The 24195-nt window shown below is 46.1% G+C and overlaps 1 long non-coding RNA gene across 1 annotated transcript in view; it reads right to left on the bottom strand.

The window, feature by feature from the left end:
• Positions 1 to 12894: 12894 nt before the first annotated feature.
• LOC141088407 (uncharacterized) overlaps positions 12895 to 24195 on the bottom strand; it is a 44862-nt gene continuing 33561 nt past the window's right edge. The window contains exon 4 of the long non-coding RNA XR_012231952.1: positions 12895 to 13014. This is a non-coding gene — a long non-coding RNA (uncharacterized lncRNA). The remainder of the gene's footprint in view (positions 13015 to 24195) is intronic.

Raw genomic sequence — 24195 nt, forward strand, 5'->3', positions numbered from 1 at the left:
CCAGCGATTTCTCATTTTTACAACAAAATTTACAAAGCCATTTTTTTTAGGGACCACATCATATTTAAAGTCATTTTGAGGGGTGTACATGACAGAAAATACCCAAAAGTGGCACCATTCTAAAAACTAGACCCCTCAAGGTGCTCAAAACCACATTCAAGAAGTTTATTAACCCTTTAAGTGCTTCACAGGAACGAAAGCAATGTGGATGGAAAAAATTAACATTTAACTTTTTTTTGGAAAAAAATTACTTCAGAACCAATTTTTTTTATTTTCACAAGTGTTAAAAGAGAAAATCAACCACAAAATTTGTTGTACAATTTCTCCTGAATACGCCGATACCCCATATGTGGGGGTAAACCCCTTTTTCAGCACGCGGCAGAGCTCGCAAGGGATGGAGCACCGTTTGACTTTTTCAACGCAGAGTTGGCTGGAATTAAGATTGGATGCCATGTTGCGTTCAGAGAGCCCTTAATGTGCCTAAAAAGTGGAAAACTCCAACAAGTGACCCCATTTTGGAAACTAGACCCATTAAGGAACTTATCTAGATGTGTGGTGAGCACTTTGAACCTTCAAGTGCTTCACAGAAGTTTATAACGTAGAGCCGTGAAAATAAGAAATCCATTTTTTTTCCACAAAAATGATCTTTTCGCCCCCAAATTTTTATTTTTACAAGGGTAACAGGAGAAATCATACCCCCACAGTTATTATGCGATTTGTCCTGAGTACGCTGATACCCCATATGTGGGGAGGAACCACTGTTTGGGTGCATGGGAGAGCTTGGAAGGGAAGGAGTACCATTTTGGAATGCAGACTTTGATGGAATGGTCTGCGGGCATCATGTTGCGTTTACAGAGCCCCTGATGGGCCTAAACAGTGGAAACCCCCAACAAGTGACTCCATTTTGGAAACTAGACCCATGAAGGAGCTTAGCTAGATGTGTGGTGAGCACTTTGAACCTTCAAGTGCTTCACAGAAGTTTATAACGTAGAGCCGTGAAAATAAGAAATCCATTTTTTTTCCACAAAAATGATCTTTTCGCGCCCAAATTTTTATTTTTACAAGGGTAACAGGAGAAATCATACCCCCACAGTTATTATGCGATTTGTCCTGAGTACACTGATACCCCATATGTGGGGGGAACCACTGTTTGGGCGCATGGGAGAGCTCGGAAGGGAAGGAGTGCCATTTTGGAATGCAGACTTTGATGGAATGGTCTGCGGGCATCATGTTGCGTTTGCAGAGCCCCTGATGGGCCTAAACAGTGGAAACCCCCCACAAGTGACCCCATTTTGGAAATTAGACCCCCTAAGGAACTTATCTAGATATGTGGTGAGCACTTTGAACCCCCAAGCGCGTCACAGAAGTTTATAAACGCAGAGCCGTGAAAATAAAAAGTCTTTTTTATTTCCACAAAAGTGATTTTTTAGACCCCAATTTTTAGACCCCCAAAGTTGGTAAATAGTGGAAACCCCTCAATTCTTGCTCCAACCCTAACCCCAACACACCCCTAACCCTAATCCCAACCCTAACCCTAATCCTAGTTCGCCCTAACCCTAGCCCAACCCTAGCCCTAACCCTAGCCCAACCCTAACCCTTAACCCTAGCCCAACCCTAACCCTAGCCCAACCCTAACCCTTAACCCTAGCCCAACCCTAACCCTAACCCTAGCCTAGCCCTAACCCTAGCCTAACACTAGCCTAACCCTAACCCTAGCCTAACCCTAACCCTAGCCTAACCCTAGCCTAACCCTAACCCTAGCCTAACCCTAACCCTAGCCTAACCCTAACCCTAGCCTAACCCTAGCCTAACCCTAACCCTAGCCTAACCCTAACCCTAGCCTAACCCTAACCCTAGCCTAACCCTAACCTAACCCTAACCCTAGCCTAACCCTAGCCTAACCCTAGCCTAACCCTAACCCTAGCCTAACCCTAACCCTAGCCTAACCCTAGCCTAACCCTAACCCTAGCCTAACCCTAACCCTAGCCTAACCCTAACCCTTATGGAAAACTGAAAAAAAAAATATTTTTTTTATTTCATTGTGTGCGCCTATATAAGGGGGTGATAAACGGGGGGGTTATGTACTACTATTTTTATTATTTTGATCACTATGATCGTTTATCATAGTGATCAAAATAATGAATGGAATCTGCCAGCCGGAGCCAGCAGATTCCCGGCGGGCGCACTGCGCATGCGCCCGCCATTTTCAAGATGGCGGCGCCCATCGGATGACGCCGGCGGGCGCGGGACCACCGGGAGGGGACGGAGGACAAGGGAGAGGTACCGGGAGTGGACCGGGGGATCGGGGACCCTATTTCTCTATCCTCTGATGTGCGATCACCTCAGAGGAAAGAGAAATTAAATGTAAAATTGCGGCTTTTTTTTTTTTTTGCGGTCGCCGTTATAGGGTTAATAACGGCGATCGCAAAAGCGGGGGTCGGTAAAAACCGACCGATTCATGTTCTCTGGGGTCTCGGCTACCCCTGGCAGCCGAGACCCCGGAGAAAATCCGACACTGGGGGGCGCTATTCACTTAAATCACAGCGCCGTGAATTAACGGCGCTGTGGTTTAAGTACCCTTAATTACCGCCGTTAAAAGGCGTATCGGCGGTCGTTAAGGGGTTAAAATAGATCACTATTGATTATATTCTAATTTTGTAAGAAGCACCTGTATTATCTACCTGTCCCTTGTTTATTTTCTAAACTTGTGCATTGTTATGTATAGCACAAGTGATAGGACAGCATTAACCCTTTCACCACCTTGGGTTTTTCTGTTTTTGAGTTTCCGTTTTTTGCTCCCCTTCTTCCCAAAGCCATAACTTTTTTATTTTTCTCTCAATATAGCCATGTGAGGGTTTTTTTTTTGCAGGACGAGTTGTACTTTTAAACTACACCATTGGTTTTGCCACGTCGTGTACTGGAAAATGAGAAAAAAAAATTCAAAGTTCAGTGAAATTGCAAAAAAAAAGTGCAATTCCATACTTTTTTTTTTTTTTACCATGGTCGCTAAATGCTAAAAGTGACATGCCATTATGATTCTCCAGTTTATTACGAGTTTATAGATACCAAACATGTACAGTGGGGAAAAAAATATTTAGTCAGCCACCAATTGTGCAAGTTCTCCCACTTAAAAAGATGAGAGAGGCCTGTAATTGACATCATAGGTAGACCACAACTATGAGAGTCAAAATGAGAAAACAAAATCCAGAAAAATCACCTTGTCTGATTTGGCAAGATTTATTTTGCAAATTTTGGTGGAAAATAAGTATTTGGTCATCTAAAAACATGCAAGATTTATGGCTCTCACAGACCTGTAACTTCTTTACGGGGCTTCTCTGTCCTCCACTCATTACCTGTAGTAATGGCACCTGTTTGAACTTGTTATTAATTTTAAAAGACACCTGTACACAACCTCAAACACTCACACTTCAAACTCCACTATGATGAAGACCAAAGAGCTGTCGAAGGACACCAGAAACAAAATTGTAGCACTGCACCAGGCTGGGAAGACTGAATGTTAGGTGACGGATTTCTGACTCTGCACAACAGGAATCCAGAGCCGTACATCCTGCGGTCTCCCATTCCCCTCCGACCGCTCAGGGTCCTGCTCAGCAATCTCGGCTATCCAGGCGACCTGCTCAGACCTGTTCTGTGAGTCTGGATGTTGCTGCCACCTCTGGTGCAGCAATGCTAGCACAACCTGCTGTGCAGGGGGCTGGCTCCAGAGGCTATGTCCTCTCACCGTGCTACTGGGCATGCCCGCAAGCTGACCTCTCAGTGGAGAGCAGGGGTCACATGCTCAGGTCCTGCGTCGGATCTGATTGGTTCTTCCTAAAGTACTGGAAGGTCCCGGAAGCGCATGGCTATAAAAAGCCCGCATAGCGGCTCGGCCATGCGCTAGTGTAGACTTATCTGCTTTGTGTGTATGGTGACGGATGCATGTGCTGGTGACTGACTCATTGAAAACCCCTACCCGCTGATAATACGAATGGTGACAGAGTGTTGGTTTTAGTCAGCGCCAGGTAGTGGCTAGCTGCGCCACTATGCTCTCTGTGCCTAGCACTAGCGTCCGACAGTGTCCGGCTTTCCGGCACTGTCATTAAGCTGCTGCAGTTCCTGCCGCACTGCGCTTAGCAGATCCTTTTGGCGTTCACGGCAGCGACGCCACACGCTGGTTGGCTCTGAGCAGTCAACAGGCCCCAGCGTTTATACTTAATTTCTTTAGGGCTTCTCTGTGCCATTTAACAGAGTCTGCCTTAGCACTTGGGTGACTCTAACCCGAGTGCAGTACTCCGCCATTCAGCTAATCTGCCATTACCCAGCAGCGGCTTTTACATCTACCGAACGGTGGACCCCGGGCGGCGAACGCACCTCCTATTATTTATATTTGGTGCGTTCCGCCGTCCCTAACATTACACTAGCGCCAGGGTCTGGCTGGTAATGGCAGACGTGCAGCAGCTGCAGTGCTGCATTCGGCAGCTGGAGAGCAGGTTGGCGGCTATTGAGAGCGCCAACTCAGCTGCGAATGCAGCGCTAGCTGCTGCCCAGTCGCTGAGGCTGTCTCACGTGTGCCCACACTTTTGCCCATGCCGACAATTTCTCGCCTCCAGCTCCCCGACAAGTTTTCGAGGTGACAATGCCACCTGTAGGGGATTCGTCAGCCAGTGCTCAATTCAGCTCGAGTTACTGGCTGCACGATTCCCTACAGAGCGGGCTAAGGTGGGATTTATTGTCTCATTATTGTCTGGCAGGGCATTACAGTGGGCCACGCCATTGTGGGAACGTGATGATCCTGTGGTTCAGGGTGCTGCTCAGTTCCTCACGGCCGTGAAGCAGGTCTTTTTGGGACCACGGATCACACACGATACATCTCTCCAATCGCTATCCCTAACACAGGGGTCGCTCTCGGTTAGCCATTATGCCGTCCGGTTCCGGACACTGGCTTCCGAATTAGAGTGGCCGGACAAAGCATTAATCCCGGTGTTTTGGAGAGGGTTAGCTGAGCACGTCAAGGATGCTCTAGCTACCAGAGAAGTTCCCACAAGTCTGGAGTAGCTGATTGCTGTCTCCACCCGCATTGACCTCTGGTTTACGGAGCGGGCTGGAACGTGCACAATCCAGATGAAGGGTTAACTTGGCTCCCACCTTCACTGAACCGCTGAGATACCCTGCACAGGAGCTTGCACCCTCTGAACCTATGGAGGTGTCTCGCACTGGCCCCAAGCCACGTCCGATGCGAAGTTCTGTACGTTGCTATCAGTGCCGACAGTTTGGTCACTCGGCTAGCACGTGTCTTCTGCGGGCGAAAAAACGTCCACGTCCTGTGGCCGTAGGTGGTGGTCAGTCCAATGCGAAACCCTTTTCTCCCAAACCGGTATTCCGGAGCACGTTAGACAGTGGGTCCTCCACCTGGGAGGCAGAGGTTATCGTGGATTCCGGGGCCGAGGGGAATTTTATGTCCTCAACCTTCGCCCAGAAACACGCTATTCCCCTGGTGTTGCTGCCCCAGCCTCTGACCATCATGGTGGTTAACTGTGCACATTTGCCCTCTCAGGTGACCCATCAGACAGTTCCACTTGGGCTTTCTATCTCACCCTCCCATCGGGAGACTCTGTCCCTGCTCATTTTGCCTGATGGCATTGACCAGGTGCTTCTTGGGCTTCCCTGGCTCTGGTGCCACACCCCTCATATCGATTGGGCGACAGGGAAGATATTGGGTTGGAGCAAGGACTGTGAGGGAAGGTGTCTGAGGGGCAGTCTTCAGGTGGCTTCCACTGAAGTGCCTGCAGATCTCTCCGCGCTTCCTAAACCCTATCACCAGTATGCGGACATCTCCAAAAAATCTGCGGAGACGTTCCCACCGCACCGTCCGTACGATTGCCCGATAGATCTCATGCCAGGCACAGAACCTCCTAGAGGCTGTGTGTATCCGCTATCACTCCCTGAGACAGAGGCAATGTCTCAATATATCCGGGAGAACCTGGCTAGAGGTTTTATCAAAAAATCGGTGTCGCCGGCAGGTGCAGGGTTCTTCTTCGTACAGAAGAAGAGCAGAGAGCTACGCCCCTGCATTGACTAAAGTACAGAGGTCTCAATGCTATAACGGTCAAGAACAAATACCCTCTGCCGTTGATCTCAGAGTTGTTTGACAGGTTGCAAGGGGCTCGGATCTTTACAAAATTAGATCTACGGGGAGCGTACAACCTGATCCGTATTTGCGAAGGAGACAAGTGGAAGACAGCCTTTAACACCAGGGATGGCCACTACGAATATCTGGTCATGCCCTTTGGCCTTTGTAATGCGCCTGCTGTATTCCAGAACTTCGTCAATGATGTCTTCCGTGACATGCTTTCTACCTCGGTGGTGGTCTATCTGGATGACATACTCATCTTTTCGCCAGATTTGACCACCCACCGGAGAGACGTCTGCAGGGTCTTCGACCGTCTGAGTGCGAATTCTCTCTTCGCCAAGCTAGAGAAGTGTCAGTTTGAGCAGGAGTCTTTGCCATTCCTGGGCTACATCATCTCGGCCCAGGGGTTGGCTATGGATCCGGCCAAACTCCTGGCGGTAATGGACTGGCAGGGACCCCATTCACTCAAAGCGGTGCAGCGCTTTTTGGGGTTCGTAAATTATTACCATCAGTTTATATCCCATTTCTCCACACTGGTAGCTCCCTTGGTTGCTCTCACCAAGAAGGGAGATAATCCGAATGCTTGGTCACAAGAAGTCTCCAAGGCCTTCTTGTCCATAAAGTCGCACTTTGCTGGTGCTCCCATCTTACATCGTCCCGATGTGGATAAATCATTTATCCTGGAGGTAGATGCCTCTTCCGTCGGTGCAGGAGCGGTCCTTTTCCAGAAGGATGCTCAAGGTCGGAAGCATACCTGCTTCTTTTTCTCCAAGACCTTCTCACCGGCAGAGAAGAATTACTCCATCTGCGACAGGGAGCTACTAGCCATGAAGTTGGCCTTTTCCGAGTGGTATATTCCAGGTATATACAGACCATAAAAATCTGGTCTATTTGCAGACGGCCCAGCGCCTGAACTATCGTCAGGCTAGGTGGTCGCTCTTCTTTTCCCGCTTCCGCTTCACCCTGCACTACCTCTCAGGAGAGAAGAACGTCCGTGCGGATGCTCTCTCACGCTCGGTGGTCTTAGCGGAGGAAGGAGAGGCTGAGCCTCTGCTAATTCTCCCGCCGGAGAGTTTTACGACTGTGGCTCCAGTTGCTCTTGAGTCAGTGCCACCGGGCAAGACCTTGGTGCCTCCTCAGCTACGGCCGGAGGTGCTCGCCTGGGCACACGCCTCCAGGGTGGGTGGTCACTTTGGCAATAAACGGACCACAGAGCTCCTGGCTAGGTCGTATTGGTGGCCGCATATGGCTCGGGATGTCAAGGAATACATGCAGGCATGCGTCTCGTGTACACAGAACAGACCCTCTAGACAGAGGCCGGCGGGGCTATTGTATCCTTTGTCAGTGGCGGAAAGACCTTGGGAGATGGTTAGCATGGACTTTGTGGTTGGCTTGCCCAAGTCTGGTGGCAGTACAGTCATCTGGGTGGTCACTGACCATTTCTCCAAAATGGTACATTTGGTGCCACTCGCACGGTTGCCTTCTGCTCGTGGTCTTGCCACTCTGTTCATAAAGCACGTATACATGGCATGCCGGACAAAATCGTTAGTGATCGAGGTCCCCAGTTTGCGTCTCTGTTTTGGTGGGAGCTCTGCAGTCTACTCAGCATTGAGCTATACCTGTCCTCTGCTTACCATCCCGAGACGAACGGCTTGGTTGAAAGAGCCAACCAAACCTTGGTCACGTACCTGCGGCATTTTGTCTCTGCCACGCAGGATGACTGGGCATCCTTGCTACCATTGGCTGAGTTTGCCCTGAATAATGCAGTGGCCGAGTCCACTGGTCAGACGCCCTTTCTTTTAAACTATGGCCAGCATCCACGCGTCCCGATGCCAGTGTCCTCCGCTGACTCCAGGGTCGCAGACTGGGCAGTGGAGGCTCGCGACATTTGGGATCGCACTCAGGATGCTATCCGGGCCTCTAAAGAAAGGATGAGGGCGTCTGCCGACACATCGGCGACCCGCTCCAAGCTTCTCCCCCGGCGACATGGTGTGGCTCGCTACTCGTAATATCAAGCTGCGAGTCGAGTCCCCCAAGTTCGCGCCACGATACCTCGGACCTTTTAAGGTTCTCGAGAGTCTCAGCTCGGTGGTCTACCGTCTGGCTCTACTGACACACTTAGCCATTTCGGACGTGTTCCATGTGTCCCTCCTCAAACCAGTTCATATGGCCCGGTTCTCCGAGTCATCTGCTAGGTCATCAGACTTGTCGTCTGACGAGTTCGAGGTTAACGCCATCGTGGGACGCAGGTTTGTCCATGGCAAAATATCCATGCTCCACTCTTGATCGCAGCCAGGCTCATTACCCCCGGCCCTAGGAGGGGGGGGTAATGTTAGGCGTCGGATTTCTGACTGCACAACAGGAATCCAGAGCCGTACATCCTGCGGTCTCCCATTCCCCTCCGACCGCTCAGGGTCCTGCTCAGCAATCTCAGCGATCCAGGCGACCTGCTCAGACCCATTCTGTGAGTCTGGATGTTGCTGCCACCTCTGGTGCAGCAATGGTAGCGCAACCTGCTGTGCAGGGAACCACTCCAGAGGCTAAGTCCTCTCGCCGTGCTACAGGGCATGCCCGCAAGCTGACCTCTCAGTGGAGAACAGGGGTCGCATGCTCAGGTCCTGCGTCGGATCTGATTGGTTCTTCCTAAAGTACTGGAAGGTCCCGGAAGCGCATGGCTGTAAAAAGCCCGCATGGCGGCTCGGGCATGCACTAGTGTAGACTTATCTGCTTTGTGTGTATGGTGACGGATGCATTTTCTGGTGACTGACTCATTGGAAACCCCTGCCCTCTGATAATACGAATGGTGACATAGTGTTGGTTTTAGTCAGCGCCAGGTAGTGGCTAGCTGGGCCACTGTGCTCTCCGCGCCTAGCACTAGCGTCCGACAGTGTCCGGCTTTCCGGCACTGTCGTTAAGCGGCTGCAGTTCCTGCCGCACTGCGCTTAGCAGCTCCTTTTGGCATTCGCGGCTGCGATGCCACACACTGGTTGGCTCTGTGTAGTCAACAGGCCCCAGCATTTATACTTAATTTCTTTAGGGCTTCTCTGTGCCATTTAACAGAGTCTGCCTTAGCACTTGGGTGACTCTAACCTGAGTGCAGTACTCCGCCATTCAGTTAGTCTGCCGTTACCCAGCAGCGGTGTTTACATCTACCGCACGGTGGAACCTGGGCGGCGAACGCACCTCCTATTATTTATATTTGGTGCGTTCCGCCATCCCTAACACTGAATGTGCAATAGGCAAGCAGCTTGGTGTGATGAAATCAACTGTGGGAGCAATAGTAAGAAAATGGAAAACATACAAGACCACTGATAATCTCCCTCGATCTGGGGCTCCACGCAAGATCTCACCCCGTGGGGTCAAAATGATCACAAGAACGGCAAGCAAAAATCCCAGAACCGCCGAATACTAGAGATCTCTTCATCCCCTGGCCCTTTAACTCCCATCTACGATAATCCGCTTTTTCCGGCAGGACTACACAGGAAAAATTTTTTAAATAAAGATAAAAGCTCCCACCCCATAGTCTATGACTATGTGACTCGATCACAGATGAAGTGGCTGCAAGATATTTTCTCAGACGAGGAACCTCCGGCGGGCTCCTGGTTCTTTTTTGAACAAGTGAGAAGTTTTATATTAAAATTGGCTAATTGGACTAATCTTTTTAGAGCATTAACACCCTTTGAGACCCTTTGTCTGTCTAGGAGCACTCCAGATCATACCGTATCCCTGCTGTATAAACTCTTTCAAGAGGGGCAAACCCCTCTTCACGACTTTCCTTCATTCTTCTCTAAATGGGAGCCTGACCTGGGAAAATCTTTATCGACCAAAGGCAGATCAAGGACCTTCTCTTTACATTTAGATCTTCACTATGTTCTACATCACAGGAGAGGAGCTACAAGATTCTTGCAAGATGGTACAGATGCCCTTCAGCTGTCCACTCTATATTCCCAGTAGTCCCGGATACCTGTTTGAGATGCCTACAGGAGGAGGGCACATTTATTCTTATATGCTAGCACTGTCCGCCTATCAAAAACTTGTGGTCAGCAATTTTTGATCTACACAATAGATTGTCCATTACCAATATTAGACCCACATTGGAAGCGGCATTTTTGTCCTTGAGTGACATCTCAGTCTCTAAATTCAAAAAAGGCCTTCTTAGGCATTTTCTTACAGCCACCAGGAACTTGATCCCCAGGTATTGGAAACAGGTAAAGTCACCTTCTCGTTCTGAGTTTGTTGCTGAGCTTAACGATATATATAGAATGGAGCAAATAATAGGCCAAATAGCTGGAGATACAGACAGAGTTTATTACACTTGGGCTCCCTGGCTTGCTTATATAGAGACCCCTGGGTTGGAGGAATGGGTATCGGGACACTGATGATACTCTTCTATACATGAACACCCCCCCTTTCATTTGGCTGGATGATTTTCGAGACGCCCTGGGTGCCTGGATGGTCATCCCAGATATTGACTCCTATCGGAGTGATCGAGGGATTTATGGCCTTCCGGGTCCGGGGAATGCTTAAATTCTATTTCACACGATTATCTAATCCCCTCCCTTCCCCTCTCTTTTCTTCTTTTCTCCCCTTTCCCTCATTTCCTTTCTCTTTTCTCTTTTCTTTTCATCTTCCTGTTAAGGTTGCGTAAATAACTTCACTTCACAAGCATTCTTTACATGTTAATATTCTTTTATTGACTGCTCTGTAAACCCATCAATATATTGATTGTTGTCAGCTTTGCAAGAATTTCATGTTGATACGGTTTATATGCATTCTCACATACTTTACAATTTGCTTGGATTTTGTATTGTATAATTTCAATAAACTTGATTTACACAAAAATCCCAGAACCACACGGGGGACCTAGTGAATGACCTGCATAGAGCTGGGACCACCGTAACAAAGGCTACCATCAGTAATACACTGCGACGCCATGGACTCAGATCCTTCAGTGCCAGACATCTCCCCCTGCTTAAGCCAGTACATGTCCGGGCCCGTCTGAAGTTTGCTAGAGAGCATTTGGATTGTCCAGAAGAGTATATGGAGAATGTCATGTGGTCTGATGAAACCAAAGTAGAACTGTTTGGTAGAAACAAAACTCGTCGTGTTTGGAGGAGACAGAATGCTGAGTTGCATCCAAAGAACACAATACCTACTGTGAAGCATGGGTATGAAGACATCATGCTTTGGGGCTGTTTCTCTGCAAAGGGACTAGGACGACTCATCCGTGTACATGAAAGAATGAATGGGGCCATGTATCATGAGATTTTGAGTGCAAACCTCCTTTCATCAGCAAGGGCACTGAAGGTAAAACGTAGATCGGTCTTTCAGCATGATAATGATCCCAAGCACACCGCCAGGGCAACGAAGGAGTGGCTTCGTAAGAAACATATGAAGGTCCTGGAGTGTCCTAGCCAGTCTCCAGATCTCAACCCCATAGAAAACCTTTGGAGGGATTTGAAAGTCTGTGTTGCCCAGCGACAGGCCCAAAACATCACTGCTCTAGAGATCTGCATGGAGGAATGGGCCAACATACCACCAACAGTGTGTGCCAGCCTTGAAGACTAAGGCCACATGCACACATTAAGTATTTGGTGAGTGTTTTACCCCAGTATTTGTAAGTCAAAACCAGGAGTGGGTGAAAAATGCAGAAGTGGAGCAAATATTTCTATTATGCTTTCCCTCTGACCGTTCCACTCCTGGTTTTGGCTTACAAATACTGGGGAATGTGCATTACTTTCTTATGGAAAAATGACACCAAACAACAATCTCTCTCTGGTTTTCAAAAATAAATAAGATTATGTAGAAGCTCACCTCCACGATCAATAATTCTCATGATAAATTCTACAAAACAAGGTTCTATTTGCTGGATTTTAAATCTTCTGCTAAGTACCTTGACCTTATAGGACAAAACTTTAGGCACCTATCTGTTGTTCCTCTCATCCTCTTTCCCATACATCCCTTCCCCATCACCCTTTGTCTTTGTGTTTATGGTTTAGCTTCTTCTCTTGCCTTTTTCTTCTTTAGCCCTCTTTACTAATTTACATAAGTATGCAATAACTTAACATTTAATTTTGAGTCACCACCACCTGGTATATTCAATAACACGTCGAACCAATGTACAACCAGTGACCTTACCTTGGATTTTGTTTACTTTTCTTTATTTTATTTTATTTTAAATGTTATGAAAATACTATTTATTGTTATTTCCATGTGGGCTTGATCGATCCGCTCCTTATGGCACAATTAGTGTCTTCTTTTTCAAATATTAATAATGATAAAATAAAAAATACAGCAAAAAGTTAAAGAAAAACCCACAAAGTTCAAATCACCCCTCTTTTGCCCCACTAAAAAATAAACAATTGAAACAATTGAAAAATATTTGGTATTGTTGCATTTGTAAAAGACTAATTTATCAAAATAAAGTAAAATATTCCAACCAGAAAATGGCATGACTAGAAAAAATTAAAAACTCCAGAATTATGTTTTCTTGGGTTCCGCAACATTGCGATAACCCCTTAGGCTAGGTTCACATTTGCGTCTATGTGCACAGCATATCATCGACATGCTAATGCATTTTTTATCCGCATCAGCTTACGCATGACGGCAAAAAAACACAGCGTTTGCATGCGTTTTTACATGTGTTTGCGCTTTTTATGCGCATGTGTTCAATAGGAAAATGCTTTTCCAGGAGAATTTCCTTGACACAAGCCACGCCCAATGGGCGTGTCTCATTGAAATTCTGTATGTAGACCCTTGTACAGATGAAATCCTCATCTTTTGCTGCTGTATCCAGCGTCAAGATGGATCTTCGCATGGAGAGTTTCTATCGTAATCTGGATTTGGATGTTAACTTGTTTCTTGCCTTTGCATTTGCTTGTGAACTAGAAAGGAAAACAGAAAGACGGATAAGAAGTCGTCGTCGCTTTTGGCAACACCCCATTGTTGAACTCTGAGAGAGCCGTGGAGCCTACCACTCCTTATACAGTGAGCTCCATGAAAACTTGGATAAATATTTTGAGTTCACGAGGATGTCTCAACAGAGCTTCAGTGATTTGCTGCTACGTGTACAAGGAGCCATTAGCAGGCAGGACACACAGCTACGTAGATCAATTCCTGCTGAGGAACATCTGCTGGTGACCCTAAGGTACGTAATTTTTAAAACGAAACGCCAGTCATAAACATTAAAGTTCTACCATGTCCTTTTTTTTTTCCTTTTTCTGTTCGGCAAAACAGCTGTCATAAATATTGTTCTAAAAGGCATGTACTTAATTTTTTTCCTTTCTTTTTTCATCACATTTCTGGCTACCGGAGAGACATTCATTATCATCTCTCCATTTCCAATTTCGGATTGGCGTTTCCACCCTTTCTGGGATTGTTGCAGACACCTGCCAGGCTTTGTGGGACGTTCTACGTGAGGAATTTATCCCCCTACCCACCCCTGAAATCTGGCTGGAAAAGGCTGAAAAATTCTGAGAAATTTGTAATTTCCCAAACTGTTTGGGAGCTGTGGACAGAAAACATATTTGAATTACCAAACTGGCTGGAACTGGATCCAAGTATTTTAATTATAAAAAATACTTTTCTACAGTGGTCATGGTGATTGCAGCTGCAGACTGTAGATTTGTCGCCGTGGACATTGGATCTTCTGGAAGAGGTAATGACTCCAAGACATTCAAAAACTCGGACATGGGTCAACGCTTATATGGGAATAATTTCAATTTCCCACTGCCACGACCTCTTCCCAACACTCAAGGACCTCCAATCCCATTTGTTGTGGTTGGGGATGAGACCTTTCAGATGTGTGGAAACCTCTTTAAACCATACTCCAGTCAGGACTTGAACCACACAAAAAGGATTTTTAACTACCGTCTCAAAAGGGCACGAAGAACTGTGGAGTGTGCCTTTGGTTTGCTGGTATCTAAATGGCGGATTTTGGGAACAGCCATTAATCAAAAAATTGAGACTGTCAATGAAGTTGTGAAAGCATGTGTGGTTGTGCACAACTACATCATGGCTAAAGTGCGACCTAATGTAGAACTTGATGAACCTGTTTCTACCCCATTGCCAGAGTACCAACATCACCCTCTGAGGACAAGGGAAGTTGCCCAAATGAGGGATACATTTGCTGCCTACTTTGTTTCGGATATAGGACGTGTGGCATGGCAAGATGAAATGGTTTAAGCCAGTAAAATGTTCCTGTAATGTTATGTACCTGTAATGTTATATACCTGGAATGCTAAAATGTACCTGTTATGTTTGCTAACAAAAATAATAAAACACCTTAAACACCTGTTCCAAGTGCCCTCAACATTACAATACTTAGTTTTATAAGGTGCTCACAGTGTGTTTTGACGGCGACGGCGCAGAAAGAGACAAAGAACAAGCAGTCATTGGTGAAAAAAAACACAATTTTATTTAGCAACAAAACTTAACTTTTGTGAATGTATGAGGGCAAAATGTTATTGACCTGGGGGGTGTGGAGCTGGGATGATTGGCTACGTGTGGATGATGAAGGGGTTCCAGGGGAAGGGCCAACTAAATGTGTCGGGTCTGGGAGGTCAGGGATGGGAGTAGACACATTAAGAGGGGAACCATGGGATGGGAGAGACACACTGGAAGGGAGAGAGAAATGGGACAACAGAGATACATTGGGAGGTGAGGATGGAGGTGGTAGGACAGTTTTGGGGCCATGTTTCTTCTTTTTGGATTTCTGTCCAGATCTCTGTCCAGAGCTGCTACTAGGCATCTTGCTTCTTCTGTGTCTCTTTGGGAGGGTGGGAGTGGTGGGTTGAGGATGGCGTGCAGTACCAGAACACTTCATCGTGGAGGTAGACGGGCATGCAGGAGCAGGACTCGGCAACGTAGATGTGGACGGGCGAACAGGAGCAGGAACTGGCATGGTTGTGGCGGTGGACTGGCCTTCAGCAGCAGGACCCGGAAGGTGGTGGTGGTGGACTGGCATTCAGCAGCAGGACCTGGCATGGTGGTGGCGGTATAGTGGTGTACAGCAGGATTGGGCATGGTGGCGGCAGTACATTTGCATGCAGCAGAACTTGGTAAAGAGGTGAAGTGGGTTAGTGGTGGCACAGGTGGAAATGCCATGTGTGGCTGCTGTTAGTACCGAGTCTGCTGCATAGCCTGACCGTAAGCAGCATTGCAGGCCTGCATCACATTCAGCTGGAGATCAGGTGTAAGGTGTTCTGACATGCCCCACTCTATAGCAGTAAAAAATGTTGTGCTGGTCTCTGAAGGTCAGCTTCTAGGTGGTCAAGACGTCTGTTGACATCCTGGAAAAGTGTGTTTATATGGGCAAAACCACTTTCCAGTCTATCTCCGAGTACCTTCAGGCCATTCTGGAAGACCGAGCTCAAGTGAACCAACTCAGGCATGAGTGACCTGTCCAAGGCCTTCTGCCGCTGGTGGGAAGACCCAAAGAAAGCAGTGGCAGAGGCCTGGGACAGGGGAACACCTGAAGGACCAGCTGCCTGTTCTCCAGCCTGTAAAGCCTGCCCACTTGCTGCACCGCTGGTGGATGACTGGGACTGTTCGATGGCTGTTTGATGAGGGGCCGCTCCAACCGAAGACAATCCTGGCTCGATGGTGCTGCTCCAGGTTCTGTGTGGAAAAGAAATGAAAAATATTAGTACAAAAAAATAACAATTGTAAAAGCGCCAACATATCCTGAGGAAAAGAAAAAAATCAGATTATGAAATACAACACAATGGAATACAACACAAAAATACTTACATTCGCTGAGCAAGCACAGGCCTCAGAAAAGACAGCATCCTATGGTACTTGTATTTCCTGATCTTTGGAGCAGCACCACTTCGAACTTTGATCTCCTGTCTCAGGTCCTTATTGAAGCGATCCTTCATTGAACGCCAACGGGTTCTGACTTTGTTCACTGTGAAGGGGGAAAAAAATTGTTAAACAATGTACTTTAGGCCGGGATCACACAACCGTGTGTGATGCGAGAAACTGGCAGGAGTTTCTCACATCACACACGGTTGTGTGATCCCGGCCTTACAGGTTCACAGCCGCGTTGACCACATTGCAATACTTACGAAAATCCTTTCGGACTTGTGGCTTGGCGTTGACAAACTCATCCATCAGCGATTGGGCCACTTCATTCCACAGCCGCCGAATCACCACTGCGTCCGAGTGCTGCTGATCCCGGGTGTCCAACAACGGAACTCGCTCCTCCACCAATGTGATAAGTAGGTCATTATCAATGGCTTCTTCCTCCTTTTGTGGAACCTAGAAAAGAAAGAAAGGCATTAATGTTCTAAAGATAAAACACTTAAACCAAAAATAGTCAAGAATACTTACACGCCGTCTTGCCATCGGATCTTGGGCCTGAGTCTGCTGCTCCTGCTCATCTGCACTGGAATGGTTCTGTAAAGAAAATACATGATTTTACCTCATGTGTCATATTGACAGTCAATACTTAACAATCAGTAGCAAATGTACTCACTTCCATCTCCTGTCCACTCTGTGAGATCTGCTCGGCACTGGAGGACATGATAAGGAATGCTGCAAGAGAGACAAAAGTGATTACAGACTGCAGGGAGAAAAACAGACAGACAGACATTAGTTTGTATACTCACATTTTGATACTTCAGAGTCTTTAAATAAGGCCGGGGTCACACTAGAGAGGAATACGGACGAGTGAGAGGCGTAAAAACAATGCATTCAACACGGACAAATGATTCTCTATGGGGTAGCTCAGCCGTATATTTCTCACCCGTATTTTACGGTCCGTGCCAGATTGTCAGCGTACTACGCCCATAGTACGCCAATGCAAGTCTATGGGTGCGCAGAAACAACGCATTACACATGGACCACACATATGACTTGCGAGAAGTACACACCTGGTGCCCTTTAGAAAAGCCGGCAATACAGTAAAATCACACTGACAGGTTTAATAAAGAATAGAAAGAATAGACATATACACATAGAATATATATATATATATATATATATATATGTACATGTCATATGGACACATATATATATATTTATATTTCATTGAGTTCTACATAGCAGAATAGCCGCTAATTCAATAGCCAGCTTCTGTAAAATCATTCCCCAACCCGACATGAAATGACACATGGTTTACATACAATAAACCATTTCATTTCATGTTTTTTCTCTATGTCTTTCACTAGTAATTAGATGAGGGTTTGTGTGTAAAATTTGGGAGGTGTAGGTGTTAATTTAAGGGGTTAATTTGTTGTAAAAAATTGCGTGGGCTCCCACGGTAATTTGACAACCAGAGAGGTAAAGCAGGTGAGTGAGTGCAGATTTAAATAGCCTTGAGAGGGACCATTGTTTTTGGCCCCCCTGGCTACAAAAATCTGCCCCCAGACACCCCAGAAAAGGCGCATCTATAAGAATGTGCTCGCTCCTTCTGTCATCAATGCGGTCAGCTGTGTCGGCATGTAGCCGACACTGCTGACCCTGCGATGACGGCCAGGGGGCCCACTGCTAGCACTGGGCCCCCCCACCTGCTCAGGGGCCCAAAATGCATCTGTAGCGTAGCGCCGGGTGTGTCCCCTGAGAGCGAGGGGCCCGGGGCCACCGCCCCCTCTGCCCCCCCGGTAGCTACGCTACTGGTGGACATGATTCATGTCAGGTAGTCAACAGCTCTGAAAACAAATAATCCAACATCCTCTCATTGCCACAGAAGGAGATTTTTGTAATCAATTCTGATATTTAGATTTTAGAGCTTTACTATGACAGCAAATGAATATCATTACTGGATCTATCATAGTGACACAATCTCTTTAACCCCTTTACCCTCAAGGGTGGTTTGCACGTTAATGACCGGGCTAATTTTTACAATTCTGACCACTGTCTGTTTATGAGGTCATAACTCTGGAACGCTTCCATGGATCCCGGTGATTCTGACACTGTTTTCTCGTGACATATTGTACTTCATGTTAGTGGTAAAATTTCATTGATATAACTTGCGTTTATATGCGGAAAAAAACAGAAATTTGGCAAAAATTTTGAAAACTTTGCAATTTTCCAACTTTGAATTTTTATGCCCCTAAATCACAGAGATATGGCACATAAAAATCTTAATAAGTAACATTTCTCACATGTTTACTTTACATCAGCACAATTGCGTCACAGAAGTTTATAACATAGAGCCATAAAAATAAAAAAATCATTTTTTTCTACAAAAATTGTATTTTTGCCCCCAATTTTTTATTTTCCCAAGGGTAACAGGAGAAATTAGAACTAAAATGTTGTTGCGCAATTTGTCCTGAGTATGCTGATACCCCATATGTGGGGGTAAACCACTGTTTGGGTGCATGGCAGAGCTTGGAAAGGAAGGAGCACCGCTTGACTTTTTCAACACAGAATTGGCTGGAATTGAGATCAGACCCCATGTTGCGTTTGGAGAGCCCTTGATGTGCCTAACGGTGGAAACCCCCCAATTCTAACTCCAATCCTAACCCCAACACATCCCTAACCCTAATCTCAACCCTAACCCTAGCACTAACCCTAACCCTAGCCCTAATGGGAAATGGAAATACTTTTTTAAAAATGTTATTATTTTTCCCTAACTAAGGGGGTGATAAAGGGGGGTTTGATTTACTATTTATGGCGGTTTTTATTTTTGGCAGCTGTCGCACGCTAAAAGATGCTTTTTATTGCAAAAAATTGTTTTTGCATCACCACATTTTGAGAGCTATAATTTTCCATATTTTGACCCACAGAGTCATGTGAGGTCTTATTTTGAGTTGACGTTTTTATTGGTACCATTTTCAGGCACGTGACAATTTTTGATCGCTTGTTATTCCGATTTTTGCGACGCAAAATGAACAAAAACCAGCATTTCATGAATTTCTTTTGGGGGGGTGTTTACAGTCATGGCCAAAAGTTTTGAGAATGACACAAATATTATATTTTCACATGATCTGCTGGCCTCTGGTTTTTATGTGTGTTTGTCAGATGTTTTTATCACATACAGAAATATAATTGCAATCATATTATGAGTAACAAAAGGTTATATTGACAGTTAGAATGAGTTAATGCAGCAAGTCAATATTTGCAGTGTTGACCCTTCTTCTTCAGGACATCAGCAATTCTCCCTGGCATGCTCTCAATCAACTTCTGGATCAAATCCTGACTGATAGCAGTCCATTCTTGCAAAATCAATGCTTTTATTTTGTCTGAATTTGAAGGTTTTTGTTTGTCCACCCGTCTCTTGATGATTGACCACAAGTTCTCAATGGGATTAAGATCTGGGAGTTTCCAGGCCATGGTCCCAAAATCTCTATGTTTTGTTCCCTGAGCCATTTAGTTATCACCTTTGCTTTATGGCAAGGTGCTCCATCATGTTGAAAAAGGCATTGTTGATCGCCAAACTGCTCTTGGACGGTTGGGAGAAGTTGCTCTTGGAGGACATTCTGGTACCATTCTTTAGTCATGGCTGTGTTTTTAGGCAAGACTGAGAGAGAGCCCATTCCCTTGGCTGAGAAGCAACCCCACACATGAATGGTTTCAGGATGCTTGACAGTTGGCATGAGACAAGACTGGTGGTAGCGCTCACCTGGTCTTCTCCGAATAAGCCGTTTTCCAGATGTCCCAAACAATCGAAAAGGGGATTCATCAGAGAAAATGACTTTACCCCAGTCCTCAGCAGTCCACTCCCTGTACCTCTTGCAGAATATCAGTTTCTCCATGATGTTTTTCCTGGAGAGAAGTGGCTTCTTTGCTGCCCTCCTTGAGACCAGACCTTGCTCCAAGAGTCTCCGCCTCACAGTGCGTGCAGATGCACTCACACCTGCCTGCTGCCATTCCTGAGCAAGCTCTGCACTGCTGGTAGCCTGATCCCGCAGCTGAAACACTTTTAAGAGATGGTCCTGGCGCTTGCTGGTCTTTCTTGGGCGCTCTGGAGCCTTTTTGGCAACAAGGGAACCTCTCTCCTTGAAGTTCTTGATGATGCGATAGATTGTTGACTGAGGTGCAATCTTTCTAGCTGCGATACTCTTCCCTGTTAGGCCATTTTTGTGCAGTGCAATGATGACTGCACGTGTTTCTTTAGAGATAACCATGGTTAGCAGAAGAGAAACAATGATGCCAAGCACCAGCCTCCTTTTAAAGTGTCCAGTGGTGTCATTCTTACTTAATCATGACAGATTGATCTCCAGCCCTGTCCTCATCAACACCCACACCTGTGTGGAGCAATCACTGAAACAATGTTAGCTGGTCCTTTTAAGGCAGGGCTGCAATGATGTTGAAATGTGTTTTGGGGGATAAAGTTCATTTTCTAGGCAAATATTGACTTTGCAAGTAATTGCTGTTAAGCTGATCACTCTTTATAACATTCTGGAGTATATGCAAATTGCCATTAGAAAAAATGAAGCAGTAGACTTTGTAAAAATTAATATTTGTGTCATTCTCAAAACTTTTGGCCATGACTGTACACTGTTCCGCGTGTGGTAAAATTGATAAAGTGGCTTTATTCTTCGGGTCAGTACGATTACAGCGATACCGCATTTATATTTTTTTATGTTTTGGCGCTTTTATACAATAAAAACAATTTTATCTAAAAAAAAATAATTATTTTTGCATCGCTTTATTCTGCGAGCTACTACTTTTATTTTTTCGCTGATGACGCTGTATGGTGGCTCGCTTTTTGCGGGACAAGATGACATTTTCAGCGGCACCATGTTTATTTACATCTGTCTTTTTGATCGCGTGTTATTGCACTTTTTGATCGGCGGCATGATGATAAAGCATTATTTTTTGCCTTGTTTTTTTTTTTATGAAGTGGTTCACTAGGGTTAACTAGTGGGACAGTTTTATAGGGCGAGTCATTACGGAAGCGGCGATACTAAATATTTTATTGTTTTTTTTTATTTAAAAAGAAAAAGAATTTATTAGGGAATATATACATTTTTTTAATTTACTTAGGAATTTCTTTTTACACTTGTTTTTTTTTAATTTTTTTACTTTATTACTTTGTTCCAGGGGGGACATTACTATATTGTGTCAGATCACCTATCTGACAGGCAGTGTAGAAGGCTCCTCAGCACCTGCTCGCAGCAAGCACCGAGAAAGCTGCCTCTCTGCAGGACCCGGAAGGCCCCCGCGGCCATCTTGAATCCGGGGGCCTGCAGGAAAGGAGGCCCTCGGAACAATGCAAGCAAATTGAGTTGTTCCGAGGGGCTCAGGGAAGCACGCAGGGAGCCCCCTCCCTGCGCGATTCTTCCCTATGTCCCTGGTACACTGCGATCATGTTTGTTCGCAGTGTGCCAGGGGTTAATGTGCCCGGAGCGGTGACCGCTCCTGGCACATAGTGCCGGGTGTCAGCTGTGATAATCAGCTGACACCCGGCCGCGATCAGCTGCGCTCCCCTGTGAGCACAGCTGATCGCTATAACGCACTATCCCGTCCATGGGCATACGGGCCTGGGGCACATGGACGGGATAGTATGTCAAATGTCAGAAAGGGGTTAAAGGGAACCTGACAGGTCCCACATGCCCAACAAACCCAGGAGCATTAGACTATTTGTTGCTAAACACCCTGCCTAAACAGCTGTCTATAGTGTTTAACACCAAGACTCATGTTTAACCATTTAGTGACAGAGCCAATTTTGACCTTAAGGGTATGTGCACACGTTGCGGATTTTGATGCGTTTCTGCAGTGTTTTTGGATGCGCAGAATTGCCTCAAATCTGCAGTGCAGAGTACACACAATGTTAATGAATGGGAAATGCAAAAACGCTGTGCACATGCTGCATAAAATTCCACGAGGAATCGCAGTTGTTTATTGTCCGCAGCATTTACAGGTACAGTTCAGGGAGAGCACAGCCCGTGAAACAAGCATCAACGAGGGGATGTGGCAATGACTGCAACTTCTGCCCCCCTGATGATGCTTCATTTGAGTATCCCAGCATGCACTGGGAATTTTCAAGCAAATTGTCATCAGACAGGAAGTAGAGAAAAAATTCAAAAGTATTTAGTGTAGTTAAGGAACGGTAGGGAATTTTTAAAGCAAGTATATTAGAAAATAGCTTACATTATGGGACTAAAAAGATAGGGAAAAATGCTTTGCCTTCGGAATACCACTTTAAAAACCAGGCCAAGTTTTTTCAAATCTGACCAATGCAGTTTTATGTGGTAATAACTCTAGAATGTTCCAATGTATCCAAGTGATTCTGCTATACCCATTTTTTCACTATGACAAGGGATGGAACGACAAAATTTGTTCTTCTGAGCACACTGATACCCCAGGTGTGGATGAAACCTCAGTTTGGACAATCGTCACGACTTGGAAGGGAAGAGGCACCATTTGAATTTTGGAACACAAATTTGGCGGAAAAAGATTGCGGTCACCATGTTGCATTTGCACGGCCCCTAAATTGCCCTAACAGCTGAAACTACCCACAAGTGACTCCATTTTGGAAACTACACCCCTCAAGGAATTTATCCAAGGGTATAGCGAATTTTATAACATTAGGTTGTCATATTGAAAATTTTCATGAAAATGCTGCTTCAGCCCCAAATTTTCCACTCTTGCAAGAGGTAACATGAAAAAGTGGGCACCACCGTTTGTTGCCCACTGTCTTCTGATCATGGCGATACCCCACATGCAAAGTTTTGTTTGGAGACACGGGAGAGCTCGGAAGGGAAGAAGCAACACAGTATAATTCAGCCCCCCCCACACACACACAGTATAATGCATTCCCACACACAGTATAATGCAGCCCCCTACACACACAGTATAATACAGCCCCCCCACACAGTATAATGCAGGCCTAGACACACAGTATAATATAGAGAGACACCTACAGTATAATGCAGTCACACACAGTATAGTGCAGCCACACATAGTATAGTGCAGCCCCTCACACAATATAATGCAGCCCCCCACACACAGTATAATGCAGCCCCCACACACAGTATAATGCCGCCACACATGAAAAGCATAATACATCCCCCCACATGCAGTATAATGCAGCCCTACACACAGTATAATGCAGGCCCCCCCACACAGTATAATACAGCCCCCCACACGCAGTATAATGTAGCCCTACACACAGTATAATGCAGGCCAACACACACACAGTATAATACAGAGAGACACCTACAGTGTAATGCAGACCACACACAGTATAGTGTAGAACCCTACACACAGTATAATGCAGCACCCCACACACACAGTATAATGGAGCCCCCACACACAGTATAATGCAGCCACACACAGAATAATGCAGACCACACACACACACAGTATAATGCAGCCCCCCACACACAGTGTAATGCAGCCCCACACACAATATAATGCAGAGAGACACCTACAGTTTAATGCAGCCACACACAGTATAGTGCAGCCTTCACACAGCATAATGCAGCCCTCAACACACAGTATAATGCAGCCTCCACATACAGTATAATGCATTCCCACACACACAGTATAATGCAGCCCCCCACACACAAGTATAATACAGCCCCCCACACAGTATAATGCAGCCCCCCACACCCACAGTTTAATGTATCTCCACACACAGTATAATGCAGCCTCCCACACGCACAGTATAATGCAGCCCCACACACAGTATAATGCAGCTCCACATGCATACAGTAAAATGCAGCCCCCCCACACACACACAGTATAATGCAGCCCCCCCACATAGTATAATGCAGCCCTCCACACATAGTATAATGCAGCCCCCAACACACAGTATAATGCATTCCCCCACACACAGTATAATGCAGCCACACACACTGTCACAACTCTGAATATTGTTGGTTACCTTTTGGGAATGCCTGCCCTTTTTCAAGAAGGCGTCTTTTGTTTCATGTGACCTTTGTCTTCCTGCCTTATAACTCCACCCCATACTCTAGTCTGTGCTAGAGTATTCTGCCTGTGTTCAGCTCCTGGTGTTTTCCTGGCTTTCCAGCTGCTACTGCAAACCTGTGTGAATATCCTGCTCCTCGCTGTCTGAGTTCTGCTGTATTCATCTGTGCCAGTGTTCCTCCTGCTCCTGACTACTCATGCTGCTTCCTTGGTGCCGCTGACCTTCACCTGCAACACGTAAG

The sequence above is a fragment of the Dendrobates tinctorius genome, unplaced genomic scaffold, assembly GCF_039654945.1.
Source record: "Dendrobates tinctorius isolate UK_male_01 unplaced genomic scaffold, ASM3965494v1 ptg000003l, whole genome shotgun sequence".
In the NCBI taxonomy this organism is placed as follows: domain Eukaryota; kingdom Metazoa; phylum Chordata; class Amphibia; order Anura; family Dendrobatidae; genus Dendrobates; species Dendrobates tinctorius.